Source organism: Solanum verrucosum, unplaced genomic scaffold, assembly GCF_900185275.1.
Source record: "Solanum verrucosum unplaced genomic scaffold, falcon-dt-bn FXZP01000093.1, whole genome shotgun sequence".
NCBI lineage: Eukaryota > Viridiplantae > Streptophyta > Magnoliopsida > Solanales > Solanaceae > Solanum > Solanum verrucosum.
In genome coordinates, this window is record NW_026020065.1 from 815,181 (window position 1) to 831,350 (window position 16,170).

Here is a 16,170-nt window from a genome sequence, read left to right on the forward strand (position 1 = left end):
TACTAACATGTGAATCCTGTTTAGAAGGTAAAATGACAAAGAGACCTTTCCCTTTAAAAGGAAATAGAGCCAGTAATAAGTTAGAATTAATTCACTCTGATTTGTGTGGCCCTATGAATATACAAGCAAGAGGTGGTTTTGTGTCCTTTGTGACTTTCACAGATGATTACTCCAAATATGGATACATTTATTTGTTGCGCCGTAACTCTGAATGCTTTGAAAAATTCAAAGAATTTAAGATTGAAACGGAAAAGCGACATGGTGAACATATCCAAACATTACGATCTGATTGTGCTGGTGAATACATTTCTGCAGAATTCATTTAGTAGTTATCAGAATTAGGAATTACTTCTCAATATTCTACCCCAGGAACACCTCAACAAAACGGTGTGGTAGAACGTAGAAATAGAACTCTTTTGGAAATGGTTAGATCAATGTTAAGTTATTCTGATTTGCCTTTTAGCTTTTGGTTATATGCCTTAGAAACTGCAAATTATATTCTGAATTTGTTCCTTTGAAATATGTACCTTTAACCCCATCCGATTTGTGGAATAGGTGAAAGCCTAGCGTACGGCATATTTGAGTTTGGGGTTATCCAGCTCATGTACTAAAAGGAAAAACAGATAAGTTAGAATCTAGAACAGATGCATTTTTATTGGATATCCAAAAGGCACTAAAAGAGATTTATTTTTACTGTCCTAAGGAACAAAAGGTAATTGTCTCAACAAATGCCAAGTTTCTAGAACAAGACTATTTAATGAACCATGTTCCTAGAAGTAAACTTATGTTACAGAAACTGTCCAAAAGAATAATGAGTAATGAATAGACAGAACAAATTCCACACACAATTGTTGACATTTCTTTATGACCACGTAGTGGAAAACATGTCAATAGGAAAGAAATTGCACCTGAGGCTGCGCATGAGGTTTCCCTAGAGCAAACTCAAGATATTTCACTACCTCAAAGTAGTGGGAGCAATGTCCAGCAGCCTGCGGCTGTGGAGGAAAATGTTCAGGATGTTCAGGATATTCAGGATTTAATTCAAGAAGTAGCAAATCCTGTAGTGGCTATTCATCCTAGTGGGAGAGTTATTAGCAAGCCTGAAAGGTTTACGCTCTTGGGAGAATCATATGATAGAATCCCTGAAGAGCCTAATACAGAACCATTGAATTATGCCGAAGCACTACATGAACAAATGATATCACGAGTCTTCTTACATATACTAAATAATGTAATAAGATAACTCATGATTGATTGAATGTCTATGTCATGATGCGTTACTGTTTAATATATCAATTTGTTGTTTCAAAAATAAGTTAATTTCTGTTTATGAATTCATGATTTGATGTTCTGTTCAATGATGAGATTGAAACAAATCATTGTTTATATTTTGAGTTTGTAAGCAAAATGTTTCATGTATTATTGATTATTGTTCATAATTTAAATCTTGTAAAACGAATTCATGATTCATGTTCCTTGAATTAATAGATTTAGAGTAAGGTTTTTAAGTTTTTTAAATATATTCTGGATTTTGAATATTTATTAAAGTGTTGTGAAAAAAAAATGTAATCGGACAACATGCCATTGGCCTGTCCAGTCTATTTTTTTCTGACGAACTCCGATTGGCCTCAACTTTGGTTGGTTGAGTGGAATTGTCCCAGTGAGTAATACTCACTACTTATTTGTGATCGAGGGCTTTTTTTGGCCATTCAGAGTCGTTTTGATTGGGTCTTGGCAATTCCTCCATTTTTGAAAAAATATTTAAAAAAAATTCAAAAAGAGTTTTTAGTAATCCAGTGGCGGTAGGGTTCATCCTTAACAGTTATAAATGTATTTTACAGTAAATATATGAGTTTATATGTTGACTTAGGTCCTCTTCCCTATAGGATAAACTTGTATATTTTGATATTGTTTTGGTATGTCTTTTGTTTTGATAACTTGTTTAAAACTTTCCAACTAAGTTACATATTGTTGAATCAATGAACAAGAGACATAAGCTATATACATATATACCTTGTTATACTTAACGTAATAATCTCTAACTGAGTTGGACTTGTTTTGCTTAACTGCTACTATATTTAAACTTGCTCATATATTTGCTTGACTAGTTAAGTTTCCCTATCGAATCTAACTATTTATAAGCATGATTATATGAGTCTTGTTGTGTGTTTTTAATAATATAACATGTATACTTAATGATCTATTTTATCTCTCTCAAATTAACTATGTCTCACTTCAATCCCATGTCCTCAATCTTGAATCAAAATAAACTTGAGGGTCCAAACTATGTGGATTGGAAACGAAATTTAGCTATTGTCCTAACTTCTGAGGGTTATAAATTTGTATTGGTAAAGGATTGTCCTATCAAATCAACAGATCCTACTGATGAAGAAGTTCAAACCTATGACAATTGGGTTAAGATTGATGAGATGGCAAGATGCTACATTCTTGCCTCAATGGCGAATGTCTTGCAGCATCAGGATCAGTCTATGACATCTGCTTACGATATGCTCGCATCTCTTAAGGATATGTTTGGTGAGCAGAATCGTTTGCAAAGCAGACTACCATGAAATCCCTTTTGACCACAAAAGTGGCTGAAGGATCTTCTGTCAGAGAACATGTGCTGAAGTGGATGAGTTACTTGAATGAGTTGGAGATACTCGGTGCTGAGATTGATAAGGAATCTCAATTTGAGATGATTCTTCAGACTTTGCCGGACAGTTTTCAACAGTTTCGCTTAAACTATAATATGAATAAGATGGACATGTCTTTAGCAAAATTGTTGAATGAGTTGCAAGCGGCAGAGACTATAATTAAATAGTAAGCTCCTGCAACATTTCTCGTTGACAAAGCTGGGATGTCCTCTTCAAAACCAACAAATTTCTAGAAGAAAACGAAAAATGCCCGCCAGGCTGTGACACCCGGAGGTGGTAAGCGTGGTATGGCTAAGCCGAAAGGCAAGTGCTTTCATTGTAAGCAGCCTGGACACTATAAAAAGCAATGCCCCGACTTTCAGGTTAAGATGAAAAACAGAGGTAACTCTTTTTTCAATGTCGTTGAAACCTGTTTAGCGACTGTTTCTACCCAATTATGGGTTGTAGATTCGGGAGCCATTGATCATATATGCATTTCTTTGCAGGAGTTTCAGGAAATGCGGCGGCTAAATAAGGATGAAGTTAGTGTTTTTCAAGCAAATAGGGAGCCGGCACCAGTCTTAGCTGTTGGAATAATTTCATTTTTATTTAGTAGTTCCAGACTTTTAGTTTTGAATAATGTTTTATATGTTCCTTCTATAAGAAGGAATTTATTGTCTGTTTCTAAATTAATGGACGATAGTTATGATATTCACTTTCTGAATAACTCTGTTGTTATTAAGTATACTAATCTTTTTATCCTTAGTGCTCTCAAAATACATTATTTATTTGTGTTTGAAATTTTTCATAACATGTTTCAACAAACTGCACTAAATAACATTGTTGTTTCAAATAAAAGAAAATGTATTTCTCAATTGAGTCCAACTTATTTATGGCACTTACGTCTATGTCATATTAACATAAATAGGATTTCACGGTTGGTTACAGATGGACCTTTGAGTTCATTGAAAGTGGAGGCACTACCAACCTTTAAATCTTGTTTAGAAGGTAAAATGACAAAGAAACCTTTCCCTTCTAAATGAAAAAGAGCCAGTAATAAGTTAGAATTAATTCACTCTGATTTGTGTGGTGCTATGAATATACTAGCAAGAGGTGGTTTTGAGTATTTTTTGACTTTCACATATGATTACTCCAAATATGGATACACTTTTTGTTGCGCCGTAAATCTGAATGCTTTGAAAAATTCAAAGAATTTAAGATTGAAATGGAAAAGCAACATGGTAAAAATATCCAAACATTACGATCTGATCATGGTGGTGAATACCTCTCTGCAGAATTCATTAAGTACATATCAGAATCAGGAATTACCTCTCAATATTCTGCCCCAAGAAGACCTCAACAGAACGGTGTGGTAGAACGTAGAAATAGAACTCTTTTGGAAATGGTTAGATCAATGTTAAGTTATTATGATTTGCCTTTTAGCTTTTGGGGATATACCTTAGAAATTTCAAAATATATTCTGAATTTGTTCCTTTGAAATATGTACCTTTAACCCCTTCCGAATTGTGGAATGGGCGAAAGCCTAGCCTACGGCATCTTCGAGTTTGGGGTTGTCCAGCTCATGTGCTAAAAGGAAAAACAGATATGTTGGAATCTAGAATAGAAGTATGCATTTTTATTGGATATCCAAAAGGCACTAAAGGATGTTTATTTTATTGTCCTAAAGAACAAAAGGTAATTATCTCAACAAATGTCCAGTTTCTAGAACAAGACTATTTAATGAACCATGTTCCTAGAAGTAAACTTGTGTTACAGGAACTGTCCAAAAGAATAATGAGTAATGAATCGATAGAACAAATTCCACACAGAGTTGTTGACATTCCTTTACGACCACGTAGTGGGAGACATGTCAATGGGAAAGAAATTGCACCTGAGGCCACGCAGGAGGTTGCCCTAGAACAAACTCAAGATATTTCACTACCTCAAAGTAGTGGGAGCAATGTCCAGCAGCATGCGGCTGTGGAGGAAAATGTTCAGGATATTTAGGATTTAGTTCAAGAAGTAGCAAATCATGTAGTGGATATTCGTCGTAGTGGGAGAGTTATTAGAATGCCTGAGAAGGTTTACGCTCTTAGGAGAATCATATGATAAAATCCCTGAAGATCCTAATACAGAACCATTGAATTACACCGAAGCACTAAATGAACAAATGATAACACTAGTCTTCTTACATATACTAAATAATGTAATAAGATAATTAATGATTGATTGAATGTCTATATCATGATGCGTTACTGTTTAATATATGAATTCGCTGTTTCATAAATATGTTAATTTATGTTTATCAATTGATGGTTTGATGTTCTGTTCAACGATGAGATTGAATTAAATCACGTTTATAATTCGAGTTTGAAAACAAAATATTCCATGTATTATTGATTATTGTTTATAATTCAGATCTTGTAAAACAAATTCATGATTCATGTTCCTTGAATTAATAGTTTTAGAGTAAGGTTTTTAAGTCTTTTAAATATTGTCTGGATTCTTAATATTTATTAAAGTACTGTGAAAAATAATAATTTGAAAACGGACAACATGCCATTGGCCTGGCAAATATGTTTTTTTCTCACGAACTCCGATTGGCCTCAACATTGGTTGGTTAATTGGAAACGGCGCAATGAGCAGTAATCACTACCCAGCTGTGACAGAGGACTTTTTTTGTCCATTCGGAGTTGTTTTGATGGGTTTTTGGCTATTTCTCTGTTGTCGAAAAAAAAAAATTTAAAAACTTAAAAATTATTTTTAGTAATCCAGTGGCGTAAGGGTTCATCCCTAACACTTATAAATGTATTTTACAGTAAATATATGAGTTTATATGTTGACTTAGGTCCTCTTCCCCATCGGATATACTTGAATATTTTGCTACTGTTTTGGTATGTCTTTTTTTTTTTATTACTTGTTTAAAACTTTCCAACTAAGTTACATGTTAAATCAAAGAACAAGAGACATAAGCTATATACATATATACCTTGTTATACTTAACAAAATACTCTCTAACTAAGTTGGACTTGTTTTGCTTAACTGCTACTATATTTAAACATGCTCATATATTTGCTTGAATAGTTAAGTTTCCCTATCGAATCTAACTGTTTATAAACATGATTATATGAGTCTTGTAGTGTTTTTTTTTAAAAATATAGCAAGTATACTTAATAATCTATTTTATCTCTCTCAGATTAACTATGTCTCACTTCAATCCCATGTCCTCAATCTTGAATCAAAAAAAACTTGACGGTCCAAACTATGTTGATTGGAAACGAAATTTAGATACTGTCCTAATTTTTTAGGGTTATAAATTTGTATTGGTTGAGGAATGTCCTATCAAATCAGCAGATCCTACTGATGGGGAATTCCAAGCCTATGACAAATATGTTAAGGCTGATAAGATGGGAAGATGTTACATTCTTGCCTCAATGGCAAATGTCTTCCAGCATCAGCATCAGTCTATGATATCTGCTTACGATATGCTCGCATCTCTTAAGGATATGTTTGGTGAGCAGAATCGTGCTGCAAAACAGACTGCCATGAAATCCCTTTTGACCACAAAAATGGTTGAAGGATCTTCCATCAGTGAACATGTGTTGAAGTTGATGAGTTACTTGAATGAGCTGGAGATACTTGGTGCTGAGATTGGTAAGGAATCTCAAGTTGAGATAATCTTTCAGACTTTGCCGGACAGTTTTGAACAGTTTCGCTTAAACTATAATATGAATAAGATGAACATGTCTTTACTGAAATTGTTGAATGAGCTGCTAGCGGCAGAGACTATAATTAAGCAGCAAGCTTCTACGGCATTCCTGGTTGACAAGGCTGGGCCGTCCTCTTCAAAACCAGTAAAATTCCAGAAGAAAAAGAAAAATCCCCGCCATGCGGTGACACCCAGAGGTTCTAAGGGTGGTGTGTCTAACCCAAAAGGCAAGTGCTTTCATTGTAAGCAGCCTGGACACTATAAAAAGCAATGCCCCAACTTTTAGGCTAAGATGAAAAACAAAGGTAACTCTTTTTTAAATGTCGTTGAAACCTGTTCAGCGGTTGTTTCTACCCAATTATGGGCTGTAGATTCGGGAGCCATTGATCATATCTGCACTTCTTTGTAGGGGTTTCAAGAAACGTGGCGGCTAAATAAGGATGAAGTTAGTGTTTTTCAAGCGAATAGGGAGTCGGCACCAGTCTTAGCTGCTGGAATAATTTCATTTTTATTTAGTGTAGTTCCAGACTTTTAGTTTTGAATAATGTTTTATATGTTCCTTCTATAAGAAGGAATTTATTGTCTAATTCTAAACTAATGGATGATGGTTATTAAATTCACTTTGCGAATAACTCTGTTGTTATTAAGTATAATAACCTTTTTATCATTAGTGCTCCCAAAATACATGATTTATTTGTGTTTGAAATTTTCCATAACATGCTTCAACAAACTACACTAAATAACATTGCTGTTTCGAATAAAAGAAAACGTATTTCTCAATTGAGACCAACTTATTTATGGCACTTACGTCTATGTCATATTAATATAAATAGGATTTCACGGTTGGTTACAGATGAACCTTTGAGTTCATTGAAATTGGAGGCATAACCAACCTGTGAATCCTGTTTAGAAGGTAAAATGACACAGAGACATTTCCCTTCTAAAGGAAATTGAGTCAGGAATAAGTTAGAATTAATTCACTCTGATTTGTGTGGCCCTATGAATATACAAGCAAGAGGTGGTTTTGAGTATTTTGTGATTTTCACAGATGATTACTCCAAATATGGATACATTTATTTGTTGCGCTGTAAATCTGAATGCTTTGAAAAATTCAAAAAATTTAAGATTGAAACGGAAAAGCGGCATGGTAAACATATCCAAACATTACTATCTGATCATGGTGGTGAATACCTTTCTGCAGAATTCATTAAGTACTTTTCAGAATCAAGAATTACTTCTCAATATTCTTCCCCAGGAACACCTCAACAAAACGGTGTGGCAGAACGTAGAAATAGAACTCTTTTGGAAATGGTTAGATCAATGTTAAGTTATTCTGATTTGCCTTTTAGCTTTTGGGGATATGGCTTAGAAACTGCAAATTATATTCTGAATTTGGTTCCTTCGAAATCTGTACCTTTAACCCTATCTGAATTGTGAAATGGGCGAAAGCCTAGCCTACGGCATATTCGAGTTTGGGATTGTCCAGCTCATGTGCTAAAAGGAAAAATAGATAAGTTGGAATCTAGAACAGAAGTATGCATTTTTATTGGATATCCAAAAGGCACTAAAGGAGGTTTTATTTTACTGTCTTAAGGAACAAAAGGTAATTGTCTCAACAAATACCAAGTTTCTAGAACATGACTATTTAATGAACCATGTTCCTAGAAGTAAACTTATGTTACAGGAACTGTCCAAAAGAATAACGAGTAATGAATCGACAGAACAAATTCCACACACAGTTGTTGACATTCATTTACGACCACGTAGTGGGAGACATGTCAATAGGCAAGAAATTGCACATGAGGTTGCCTTAGAGCAAACTCAAGATATTTCACTACCTCAAAGTAGTGGGAGCAATGTCTAGCAGCCTGCGGCTGTGGAGGAAAATGTTCAGGTTGTTCAGGATATTCAGGATTTAGTTCAAGAAGTAGCAAATCATGTAGTGGCTATTCGTCGTAGTGGGAGAGTTATTAGATAGCCTGAAAGGTTTATGCTCTTGGGAGAATCATATGATAGAATCCCTGAAGAGCCTAATACAGAACCATTGAATTACGCTGAAGCACTACATGATAAAGATGCTGAAATGTTGATTGTTGCTATGAAATATGAAATGGAGTCTTTGTACTCTTATCAAGTCTGGGATCTTGTAGAACCACCTGTGGATGTCAAACCTATTGGTTGTAAGTGGATCTTCAAGAAAAACAGAGGTGTGGATGGAAGAGTGAAAACTTTTAAGGCTAGGCTTGTTGCGAAAGGGTTTACTCAAAAAGAAGGAATTAATTCTGAGGAAATTTTTTTGTCGGTAGCTATGCTTAAATCCATTAGGATTCTCTTGTCCATTGCTGCTCATTACAATTATGAGATTTGGCAAATGGATGTCAAGACGGCTTTTCTAAATGGAAGTCTTGATGGATGCATCTATATGGCACAACCAGAAGGTTTCATAGAAAGTGGCAATGAACACATGTTGTGTAAACTTAAGAGATTCATTTATGGATTAAAACAAGCATCTAGAGCATGGAATATTTGTTTTGACAAGTCGATTAAAACTTTTGATTTTTATCAATTTGAAAATGAATCATGCATCTATAAAAAATGGGAAGGAAACAGAGTAGCATTTTTAATTCTGTATGTTGATGACATTTTGCTTATAGTAAATAATGTGAGCATGTTGAATTCAGTTAAGGAATGACTGTCATCGCATTTTGATATGAAAGACTTGGGAGAAACAGCTCATATCCTTGGGATCAAGCCTATGCGAGATCATAAACTTAGGCCTGTCTCAAGCGCTTTACATTGATACTATTCTTGTAAGGTTTAACATGCAAAATTCCAAAAAGGGATTTCTTCCTTTTAGACATGGAATTACTTTATCAAAGGATCAGTCGCCCAAAACAATTGATGAGATAGAGAGAGTGAAAGTTGTCCCTTATGCATCTATTGTAGGGAATAAGGCTGGCAATTGGACCGGTTTTTGTCCGGTCCGATCCGGTTCCAGTCTAGCTCCCGTACCGGTTGAACCGATAAGGAACCTATAGGTACTAGAACCGGTACCGAAATGGAACCTGGATTTTTATCCGGTTGATCTGGTTCGGTAAGAACCGGTTCCGGTCCGGTTCAATGATCAATTTAATTTTTTTTAATTTTTTTATTTTTTTTTTAAAAATGTTGAACGTTATAGAGCCGTTGGGCCCTTTTAGCCGTTGGGTTGGGGCCCAAAATTGCTCCAAACAGCCCCCCACCCCTCTCTACCCCTTAACACTATAAATATACCCATATTTTTTCATTTAAATCACAAATTCACAAACTATTTCATTAATATCTTATAAAATCTCTTAATTTTCAATCTCTCATAAATTCATAATTATTATTTTGTGATATTGACTTGGAGTTCGAATTTCGGAGATTTATTTGAAGTAAATCGGAAGCTTCAATTGGCATCTCTCAATTCCGGCTTTGGTTATACGTCTACTTTTATGTAGATGTTCGGTACATTCATTCCAACTTTAATTTTTATTTTTTTATTAATTAAGTTATTTTTTTTTGTTATATTATCTTTGCTTGTTTTTCATAATATTAATTATTTTAAACTTGAACATGAATTTGGAAAAATATAGTGGTAAAAGACCAATGTCGGAAAGAAAAAATAATAGGGGAGGAGGAAGTAGTTCTAATTCTAAAAACGTGTCACCTCCTAGATTTAGAATTAATACTAATGATTATACTCATGTTGATGAAACTTCTTTTACACGAGACTCACGACCTATTGAATTTAATTCTGAAAATGAAGTAGATCATGAAACTTTAAATAGATGTTTTACTAATTTTGAGGAAGAATTAGATGAGAAAGTAGAAATAAATGAGGAAGATGATGAGACCCCTACCCTTACTAGTCCGGCTACCGAATTACCAGAACAAGATGAAGTCCCCTCTTTACCTACTTTTTCAAAGACCGCTGTACGTGTTAAAAAATCTTTAGTATGGGAATTTTTGGTACAAAATAAGGAAAAAACTACTGTTACTTGCACGAAATGTAAATTGATCATGAAACATGTAACTACGGGTACACAAGGGGAACGGAACGACTAAGAACACATTTGAGAAAGTGTAATAATGAATTTGCTCGCCTAGATGATATAGAAAGGGCTAATAGAAATTGAATACACATACCTGGAAATTCTATGGGAGTTGGAGGTTCTAATATGGTTCAAAGTGTATTAAATATGACTAACCCGGCAAGCCGAAGCACACACCGCACATATAGTAAAGAAAAAGATCGTAGAAAATTAGCTAAAATGGTTGTTGTTTGTGGTTTGCCTTTTTCATTTCCTTCACATCCTGGTTTAATTCAGTATATTCGGGAATTGTATAACCCAGATTATGAAGGTATTCCAAGAAGTACAATTAAAAGTGATCTTTTTAAATATCAAAAAGAATATTGTCATTTCTTCGTTGTTTATTTGTTTATTATGATAGTAGATTACCTATTACTTCTGATATGGGACGTAGTCCTAATGGTAATGATTATTTTACAATTACTTTCCATTGGATTGACCATGAATGGAAGATGCAAAAACGAATATTAGAATATAAAAATGTTGAAGAAACTAAAACCGGTGCTTATAGCAACAAAAATAGGCTATATTTTACAATTTTATGGAATATGTGATAAAATAATGAGTGTCACTTTAGATAATGCTTTTAATAATTTAAAAGCAATTGATTATTTAAAATGTAGACTTTGTCCAATTGATAATTATTCTTTTCATATTAAGTGTGCCGCACATGTGTATAATTGATAGTAAAAGATGGTATTTCTCAATTTGGAATTTCTTGTGAAAAAATTAGACTTGCTTGTAATTGGATTTTTAAAGCTAAAATAAAAGCTAGAATTACAGAATTTAAAAATTGTTGTAAAGAATGTGGACTTGAATATAGAAAAGTTCCAAAAGAAGTATGCACTAGATGGAATTCATTATTTGAAATGCTTCAAGTTGCTTATATTTATCAAGAGCCGGTACAATTAGTTTTTAATGCTCATAATGCGGACCCGAATTTGAGAATTGGCTATGAAGATTGGGAAAATACAAAAGAACTTATTGAATTTTTAAGTGTTTTTTATAAAGCAACAAATGCTACTTCTGGTCAATATTATCCAACTATTTCTTCTATTTTAGTAAATATTTGTGCTATTTCATCTGAATTTGCAAAATATAAAGGAAAAGATCGATTTGAAGATTCCCTTGCTTTTATGATTGAAAAATTCAAAAAATATTTTTTCCCTATTCCTCAAATCTATTTGACTGCTACTACTTTCAACCCAAATTACAAATTAAAAGGTGTTGAAAGAATGGTTGAAAAGATTTATGCAAATTTAGAAATTAAAGATGATGAAACTCCTAGTGTTGAAGATTGTAAAAGTAGCATATATATAAAAGCTAGAGAGTTATATAATACATATAAATCTATAGAAAAAAATATTCCAATAGTTGAACCTCCATCTTGTAAACCTAGAAGCGATGATACGGATGATTGGATGGATGATTATCTTGAGCTTGAATCATCTACTAATAATGATTTTGATTTATATTTCAATCAGACACGGAAAAAGATTAGGCATGAAGAAGGACAACTTCAAGCTCCAATATTAGTATGGTGGAAGAATCGTGAAAATCAATTTCCGACCCTTGCTAGGATTGTTTGAGATGTGCTAGCGATTCAAGCATCATCGGTCGCTTCGGAGCAAGCCTTTAGTGCGGCGAGATTTATGATTGGAGATCATCGATATTCATTAGCAAATGATAGTTTGGAAATATCAGTGTTGTTTCGAGATTGGGTCAATGCCGAAAGAAGAAATACCGGACTACCACAATTAAATAGGCAAATAGAAGACGAAATAGATGAAATATTTGGTGATAATAGTGATGATGGTATGGAAGCAATGGAAGAAGGACGACAAATACAAGTTCCAAAAAATGTTTCTTTTGAAATGATACAAAATTTACGAAAAGATTTTAAAAAAAGTTTCAATTGTTAGTACAATAATTAATATTCAATACCTAGATTATGTACTCTTTGTCTCTTTCTAATATTTGTATTGTACAATTTATTTATTTGAATAAATATACGGCTATTCGCCTTAATTTTCTTTTAAAATAGTCTCTTATATTTAATCCAAGTCATTTTAGAAATTTAATTTTCAACTATTTTAATATTAGTTTAAACTTTAATATAAAATTGAATTTTAAGGTTTAAACTTTAAATTCAATATAAACTTTAAACTTTAAAGTCAATTTTAAACTTTAAATTCAATATAAACTTTTAAATTTAAAGTCAATTTTAAACTTTAAAGTTTAAACTTAAATTCAATTGAAACTTTAAAGTTTAAAGTTTTAAATTGAAGTTTTTTAATAATATAATTTTATTAATTAATAATATAATATTATATAATAATTAAAGTTAATAAAAAAATAAAAAAAATTACCGGTACACAATGATCCGGTAAGAACCGGTTCCGGTCCGGTCCAAACCGGTTCCAATCCGGTAACTAAGGGACCGGACGGAACCTTTGGAAATTTCCGGTAAACCCGGTTCCGGTAACGAAATCCGGTAACGAGGACCGGTTCCGGTAAAACCGGTCATGTTGATCTGGTCCTGTCCGTTTGCCAACCTTAGTAAGGTGTCTCACGTATGCTATGTTATGTACTAGACCGGATATCTGCTTTGTTGTTGGCATGGTTAGTAGATTTCAGTCTAATCCTGGGAAAGAACATTAGACAGCAGTTAAGCATATAATCAAGTACTTGAAAAGGACTAGAAATTACATGCTTGTTTTCCATCCTGGAAATATTGTACCTATTGGGTATACAATTTCAAATTTCCAGTCAGATAGAGATTCAAGAAAGTCAACCTCAGGATATGTATTTACTCTGGGAGGTGGAGCCGAAATATGGAGGAATATCAAGCAATCTTGTGTTGTTGATTCCACCATGGAAGTTGAATATGTAGCTGCCTCTGAGGCGGCCAAGGAGGTTGTTTGGCTCAGAAACTTCCTGAAAGAATTTGGAGTGGTTCCTTCGGTTGAAGCACCAATCACACTTTATTGTGATAATAGTGGTGCAATTGCTAACTTGAAAGAACCGCAAAGCCATAAAAGGAGTAAGCACATTGAGAGGAAATATCATTTGATTCGTGATATAACTCAAAGGGGTGATGTGAGAGTATTGAAGATTGAATCGAAGAACAATTTGGCGGACCCATTTACAAAAGGCTTACCTCAGAAAACTTTTGATAAGCATGTGGAAGAAATGGGTGTTAAAATTTTGAATGCATGGTTATAAGTCTAAGTGGGAGATTGTTGGGATATACTATTACCCATGTAATTGTGTTATAGTAATTTTTATTTAATCCCTTGTAAAGATTTTTTATGTTATTTATTTAATATAATAAAATCTTTGTCTAAATAGATCATTGTGTATATATGTGTGTCTATTGCTTATATAGTAGACAATTTTGTGTATGGAGTATTCTAACTCATACGCGGAAGATTAAAATTGTCGGTGCATATAAGTTATAAATTTATGTTCACGATCAAAGATGAAGTAGGACAAATATCTTGATGATCGTAGCACAAGATTAAATATAATTTGATCTTAATTATGAGAATGGTTAAATTCCAACTTCTTGTGCTAGTACATTTTGTATGTATTGAACGGACCAATTAGAGACATTTATTTATGTTTTGAATATTTATAAATAAATTCTCTAGTCCACTACATGTACTTATACTCTTAATCTTGATATAATTATTATGATCTATGTAATTTATTTTATTATTTTAATCTATTAAAAGGCGAGACTTTTTGATGAGTCAATAAATTCCTAATAGATTAGATAATGACAAATTACATTAGTGAAATAACAATTAGTTGATAGAACCGTATCTCGGTCCCAAGTTGAAGACACCCTTTTATGGTTACTTATAAGTTTTCACGTGAAAACCCTGCAAGTGGATTTTATATTCGTCATGTGAAATAAGTTAAGTAAATATAATAAAGGATTAATTTAGTCAATGAATTAAATTTTCATAAAATTTGATTTAATTGATTGGTGTCAGTAATTCTAACACGGGGGGTTAAATAAGATGTAGTGGTAGATTTTGAAATTAAATCGAGGAGTGCAATTACAGATTTTTAATGGATTAATTTGTAATTTATTGCGATATGGTTAATTCGTTCATTTGAGAATTATTGTCGTAATTAAAAGCCTCTATTAAATATATCTACGGTCCCTACTATGCCTGATTAATTGACCGAGTTTGAAAAGAAGGACAAATTAATTTTATTGTTGATCTTCTTTAAAGGATGAATTATTTGAGAGTCAAATATTGAGTTAATGACAAAAATGTTTGGCCTTAAATGGATGAAAACTTTTTTGTATTAATCTCAATTTATTCTCATTTTGAATGATCCTCTTAATTGCTCATTAAGGCTGAAATTTATTTGGTTTTTTCTATTCATTCTTGAGTTGGAAAACTAGTATAAATAGGCCGGATGTGGCATGAAAGAAATCATCCTTTAAAACAAGTAATACTTACCCACACAAGTAACTTGGTAGTAACAATCAGGAAATAGGAGAAGATCGTAGCTCTGGATCCTTGGCATCTGGACGACTTTTGTAGAAGTTTCAACAAGTTAGTCTTCTTCTAAATTCGTTCATGTTATATTTTTAGTCTACATGTAAGATTTGTGATCCTGAATATAGCTTCTGTTGTGCATATTCTAACATATATCACCCCTTTTTTCATATTGGATACTAGTAAAATGATAAAATAAAAGAAGAAACAAAGTTGAGTGGAGCCCTTCTTCTTTGTACTTGTGACAAATTCAAAAATGTGTTGCCCCGTATCAATTTGATTCTTCTCCTTGTCTCATTCCTCAAACTTGTTCAAAATTTCTTGAAAATACATTACTTCTTAGATTTGTTGGACCTTGTTAATTTAGTTGAACCTAGTCACCTTTAGTTTTGCCACTCTCATTGGTAGTTGCAACAAGACGAACTCTTATGACACTTTATCTTTCTAACTATGATATCAACCATGAGTTTTTTTTAATTATTTTTATGTTTCCCCCCTCTCTGTTGCCTAGGAAATTGTTGTAACAAAGGCGTTGAGGTCTTTAACCAATAATTTTTAGCACGTGATTGTTGTTATTAAAGAAACCAAGGATTTCTCTAATTATTTATTTGATGAATTAATGGGTTCTTTGTTAGCTCATGAAGATAGTCATACGGGTCTGATGAGAAAATTGAAGAAAAAGCATTCCCCAGGTGAAAGTGGACTCATCTTTCTCCAAAGAAATATCCTCAAATTTTTCTGGCGGAGGTAGAAGAAGAGGCAGATTTCGTGGTTGCAATACAAGCAAAAGTCAATTCAATGAAATACATCAGCCCAAGAGTGACTTTCAATGTTGGTATTACAATAAGTCTGGCCATTCTAAAGCATATTGTTCAACTAAGCAAAAAGATGAGCAGAATCATGCAAATTTCTTAGAGAAATCAGACGATGAAAGCAAGTTATTCATTGCTCATTCTCCATTTACTAACATTCTTGATAATGTTGGAATTATTGATAAAACATGTTTGAATCATATGACCAACATAAGGTCTTTATTTAGAGACCTCGATGAGTCACAAAAGGTGAGGTTCGACTTGATGATGACAAATAAGTTCAAGTTGAAGGCAAATATACCATAACCATCAAGACAATGCAGGGTTAATGTAAACCTCCTCAGTGATGTTGTTGTAGACAAACGCTCACCCAAGGTATGC

The 16,170-nt window shown here is 33.3% G+C and overlaps 2 protein-coding genes and 2 pseudogenes across 4 annotated transcripts in view; 3 read left to right on the forward strand and 1 right to left on the reverse strand.

The window, feature by feature from the left end:
- The window catches only part of LOC125823765 (small ubiquitin-related modifier 1-like), a 498,077-nt gene that overhangs the window by 392,373 nt on the left and 89,534 nt on the right, over window positions 1-16,170 (reverse strand). The window lies entirely within an intron of this gene.
- Window positions 1-16,170, forward strand: part of LOC125823741 (ABC transporter I family member 6, chloroplastic) — a 377,846-nt gene that overhangs the window by 56,739 nt on the left and 304,937 nt on the right. The window lies entirely within an intron of this gene.
- On the forward strand, window positions 2,226-2,821 carry LOC125823754 (uncharacterized; annotated as a pseudogene).
- Window positions 5,837-7,779, forward strand: LOC125823591 (uncharacterized; annotated as a pseudogene).